Below are 5,774 nucleotides of genomic sequence, written 5' to 3' on the forward strand. Positions count from 1 at the left end.
GGTTTCAGCCTGGCCAGGTGCTTTTGTGCAAATCGCACAATTGTAGTGACACTACTGGCCTCCCATATGGTAGACCTTGACCTGGACTCCATATGCAGATGGACCTGCCCCAGCCCTTAACAACCAGTTTACAGACGTGAATCAAAGCCAGAAGAGTTTAAGGGCTCAAGTCAACATACTGAGACTCCTACATCAAACCACTCTTGCTTCTCCATCTCTGCCTTTATCACTGGGTTTAGATAACTGGGCTTCTGCTTCATATCTCTGTTCCAGTGTCTGGGTGCCAGATGAGTGCTGCCTGAAAGTGGGTGTCTAGTCCACTTACCATGCCCCTTCTGGGGACTGCAGGAATGGTCCATAAACAATGAACTGAGGGCTCCAGCCTTTGGACTCTTTGTTCCTTCTACTTGTCCTCCCACTTGGATTCTCCTGGGAGTTAGCAGAATCCATCAAGCAATAACTGCAAACATGACAGAAGAGAACAACTCCTTAACACTTTTTTTCCATTTCAAAACAAAATACTGAGACACTTTTGCTTCAGTGAACGAGAGCAAGCAGGGGTGAGAAGTTTCTATTGCAAAAAAAATCAAACGGTTATGACTTCAGAAATGTTAATTCCTAGTATCCTTGATAGATTTATATATCTAAGCAATGTTTCTAGATATTGTGCTAGGTTTGCCAAACAGATTTAAGCTCTCTATGGCAGTTGAGTGGCTAGGTGTCAGCCCTCACGAATCAAGAGTGCTTCTATAAATCATTTCACCGTAACTGGATGGACTTTGCAGTGACAAATATGCTCTCTCCTGGAGAAATTAGCAAATATCTGGAAGGCTTATACATTTCCCCAAGATTAGTCAAAACACAAGCCTAGTCGTCACACCTTTCCCTCATTATCCTGTGGTTGTTTTCTTAAACGTTGTGCGTCTTCATAAATGAGTCACTCTTTCCAAGATCTGTCAAAAGTATCAGTGGTTATAAGGCTGGGAAGCATACCAACCCTAGAAAGAAGTACAGAACTTTCAGTTATAGGCAAGAATGCAAAATGTCCAGAATTACTAGCATTTTATTACTTTGCCAAATTTGCATTCTTACACCATCGAATCATTCCTTTTTAAGGATTCATTTTCCTGTAGTTAAACCTAGGAGGGAGAAAAAGGTATTTATTTTGAATGATATATTGGTATAGTTACAAAATCTGGAGCCTGTATATTTTACCATTTGATTAATGCTGCTGCTTGCCCATACACGTTGAAAGTGTTGTTTAACTTAAATATACAGATCAGACTTAGTTTAGGACTCTACCCTTTCACCGTGCTCTAGGCAAGGAGAAAGATCAAAACTTCCTATATTTTTAAAGATGACCCCATCTTTGTTTTGAATGCTTCTCACATCTCCTGTTTGTAGAAGCTCCTACAAAGACTGCATTGTTTTTCTAGTCTATAAATCTACTTCTTAAAAATAACACTTGCATTGCCCATTCGGCATCCTAGAAGACATAATTTACCTATGAGGATAGAGTCTTTATGATGATTTTTTAAAATCATAGCATTAAAAAAATAGATATTTTCAATAGAAAAAGTTGTCAGAATTGGTAGGGAAGAAAGGTATTCATAATTGGTATGTTATAACGATAAAAAATGATTAGAAAAATGAAAAAATTTAGGTTATCAATTCTGCCTTGAAATACTCAAATGACCAAAATATTTTATATATTTCATTTTTACTTTAAAGTGACCCTAATTGATTAATTCATTCATTTTTTTCTTAGGTTGAAATAGAATATAAAATAATTTTAATTTCACTTAGTTCATTAATGTATTAAGAATTAAGAATTAAGAATATGCATGCCGGGCACAGTGGCTCATGCCTGTAATCCCAGCACTTTGAGAGGCCAAAGTGGGTGGATTATCTGAAGTCAGGAGTTCGAGACCAGCCTGGCCAACATGGTGAAGACCTGTCTCTACTAAAAATACAAAAATTAGCCAGGCATGGTGGCGGGCGCCTGTAATCCCAGCTACTCAGGAGGCTGAGGCAGGAGAATCAATTGAACTCGGGAGGCAGAGGTTGCAGTGAGCGGAGATCGCACCACTGCACTTCAGCCTGGGCAACAAGAGCAAAACTCTGTCTCAAAAAAAAAAACAAAAACAAAAAAAAACAAAAAAACCCAAGAATATGCAGGATGCCAGCCAGGGGTCAAGATGCAATGAATTGGGAAATGAAATCTCCCAGTCCACAAAATAAAGATAATATAAAAGTAAACATTACAAAGTAGTTTGAACAGGTTAAATACTTACCAGGATAAGGACTGAAAAGCAAATCATTTTACTTTTTCAGGTTTCCATTCTCTCACCCATAAAATAAAGGAGCCAGTTAATTGAATGTATAACATTCTGGGACTAAAAGAAATACGTGTCACTGTTTCAAGTGAATTTAATGCATACAAGCTTTCACGTGCTTTGTTTGGCAAATATCAGGAAAATATGCTCAAAGTGGAATTATGATTTCAGATATGGAGATGGACACTATCATAGACATAGTGAAAACAAGAGGAAAATATGGAGCTTGGCCATAAATAGCAGAGAATGCCTAAACAGAATGGATGGCTTGGGCAGGAGGGAGCCAGAGCAGAGAGCTGCAAAGTGAGATTGGGCTGAGTGCACTGCAAAGCTCAGATCAATCAACAAGGACTTTATTCTACTCAGGTTACTTTATTTGTTAAGGGATTCTTAAGGGGGTGCCTGAGATAACAGAGCCAAGGATTATAAACTGTGCTAAGTATAATAGACTGCAAAAATATCCTAGCATCTAGCTTTGTAAGACTAGCAGAGGAAGGACATCTATAACTAGAGAGTGCTTACCAAATATTTTGAGAATGTTCTGAGGTTCCACTTAAACAATGGGTCTTGGCTGAGGTTTGGAAACAGCAGTTGCAGGCAGCAGGGGAATGGTAACCAAAAAGGAGTTATTCTCTTTGAACAACCAACACTTGGGAAGGGGACTAAATTGTTGCAAAGAAGCAGTTTGGCTGTACACCAAGGAAGAATCTTCACATGTTCTCAAAACATAAACAACACTTTGGTATAGTAAGAAGATTTCCCACAAGACTCATTTCTCCTAGAGATAGAAAAGTGAGGAAAACATGTGATTCTCTGGAGTGCTGTGTCTCTTATGCAATGAGATCTTGGTCAAGTCCAGTGCATTGCCCTTTTTGCTTTGCTTGCCAGGAAGCTGGAAACCGAATTTAGATTTAATTCTAGGACGTACACTAAAAGGTCTAGCCTTGTCTTTTACGTTTAAATTACCGCTTTGTCTTTTCTCTTATCTTGAAAAAATTTTGCTGTATTTGTATCTGTCATTATATGCCACCTCATTCATTCATCTAGTTCAAAGATATTTATTGAGCACGTACTTTGTATGAGACGCATCAAGTTCTTTTAGAAGACAGACAGAATGTGGCTCTGGACTGGCAGGCAGGAGACCTGAGCTTTAATATCAACTCTGTTTCTGACTTGTGCTGTGTTTCGGTCTTAGGGCTTGATGTTTATACTCAGAATATAGTTCAGGCATTTTCCAGATGAACAAAGGCTCTGGGCCATGTAGCTGGTTTTCCTAATAACTCACCCCATCTTCCTCTTTTTTGAGAATGGATTTTTTTCCCCAAGGGTCTTTGATCCTACAGCTGCAGACATTCTGGCACCAGGGAGCCTTAAAGGTCAAGGATTGAAGGCACATAGAGGTCAATGAAATCAGGGGACATCTTAGTAACTGCTGAGAACCCGTGGGGGAGAGCACTATGGCTTCCAAGATGAATGAATGATGTCATTGGTGGTATAAATAAGCATGCACTTGCTAAGCTCTGACAGGAATCCAACAGGTGTGTTCTGGAACAGTGCAAACAGAAGAGACCCTTCAAAGAAAAACAGCCAGAAAACTGCTTCCTTTCACCTGTGAGGTCTTCTTTTTGATTGCAGGCTCCCAAAGATTGAGCACCATGGGGTACAAAGGCAAGCGTGTGAACTTGATCCTGTTTTCTCATCTGTGGAATAGGGAAGTTGGACCCACTACTGTAATCTTCTAGCCCCTCTGACTCTAATTGTCTAGATTTTATGACCATCAATTCTCTTTTCAGCCTTCTGGCTCTACCACTCCAACCAGAGTTGCCCTTACCATCCTCTTCAAATACAATAAAAACAATATGCAAATAAAGACAGCCAAAACACTTGTATAATGGCAATACTGAAGGACAAGATTGAGACCTACTTAAGTATTATTGAGTTATATCAAAGACTTGCTGGATAGCTGGATGTGGTCATTACTTCCCAAAATATATCACTTCCTTCACAGCATGTCCAAATCCATAACAAACTATGTTTACACAATTCTACTATGTATGCATATATGAACCATATTCCCATATTGCTTAGCACAGTGATATGTATCAATAAATGTGAGAGTATCTGAGTAACTTTTGAATCTAAGAAACAGCTAACAAGAATTTTTATTTTACATCAGTAATTTATATGTAAAACAAATATCTGGGAGAATAAAGGTGCAAATACAGAGAAGGCACATTCCCTGCCCCAAAGAATTTCTTAATTTAATGGAAGTGCATAAAAATGTAAGCAGTATTTTGTAAAAAATATCTAGTAAGTTCAGTGGTCTTTAAAATATGTACATATGAAATGCTACCAGCTTATTCACAGTGAATATTAATATTGGACACCATCCACGACATTAAGTGCTGAGCATGCAAAAAGGTAGCAAATGGCCCTGTGCTTGGTAGCCCTGTAATCTTCAAAATGATATACAGCTATGCCTCAGTAAGGGGACAGAATTAGGACCCCACATATACCAAAATCAGAAGATGCTCAAGTTCCTTATATAAAAGTGGTATATGCGTATAACCTAGGTACATCCTCCTTTGTACTTTAAATCATCTCTAGGTTACTTACAATACTTAATACAATGTAAGTGCTATGTAAATAATTGTTATACTATATTATTTCTGTTATTTTTAATTGTTGTATTTTTTTATTTGCTTTAAAAAATATTTTGATCTGTGGTTGATTGAATCCATGAAAGTAGAACCCCTGATTGAATCCATGAAAGCAGAAAGTAAAAAGGGAGGGCCAAGTATACATGATTCATTCATTCCTTCATTCTCCAAACAAGTATTGAGCACTTACTATGTGGAAAACACTGTGATAGGCACTTTGCAGGACCAAGGCCTATTTCATACACAGTTCCTGTCTTCAAGGATTTTAAATCCGGTAGGAGTGAAGAAACAGACAGCAAAGCAGAATTGAAAAGATGTATCAGTAAAGAGCTATAGAGAACACGCTGAGGATAGAGTAATTATGCCCTGGAATCAGGAAAGCCTTCACAATGGAGTGGCACTTGATCAAGACCTGCAAAGATTATAGCATTTTAATGGTGGAGACAAGGAGGAAATACATCTCAGAAAGAGAGGTCAGTGAGAATAAAAGTGCAGAGGCAGGCCGGGCGCGGTGGCTCAAGCCTGTAATCCCAGCACTTTGGGAGGCCGAGATGGGCGGATCACGAGGTCAGGAGATCGAGACCATCCTGGCTAACACGGTGAAACCCCGTCTCTACTAAAAAATACAAAAAACTAGCCGGGCGAGGTAGCGGGCGCCTCTAGTCCCAGCTACTCGGGAGGTTAAGGCAGGAGAATGGCGTGAACCCGGGAGACGGAGCTTGCAGTGAGCCAGGATCCAGCCACTACACTCCAGCCTGGGCGACAGAGCGAGACTCCG

General features: G+C 39.4%; 1 long non-coding RNA gene across 1 annotated transcript in view; it reads right to left on the reverse strand.

Moving 5' to 3' along the window:
* Nucleotides 1–415: 415 nt before the first annotated feature.
* LOC108540410 (uncharacterized) overlaps nt 416–5,774 on the reverse strand; it is a 33,880-nt gene continuing 28,521 nt past the window's right edge. Inside the window, exon 3 of the long non-coding RNA XR_001888660.1 lies at nt 416–460. This is a non-coding gene — a long non-coding RNA (uncharacterized LOC108540410). The remainder of the gene's footprint in view (nt 461–5,774) is intronic.

Source organism: Rhinopithecus bieti, unplaced genomic scaffold (assembly GCF_001698545.2).
Source record: "Rhinopithecus bieti isolate Rb0 unplaced genomic scaffold, ASM169854v2 scaffold_18353, whole genome shotgun sequence".
Classification (NCBI taxonomy): domain Eukaryota; kingdom Metazoa; phylum Chordata; class Mammalia; order Primates; family Cercopithecidae; genus Rhinopithecus; species Rhinopithecus bieti.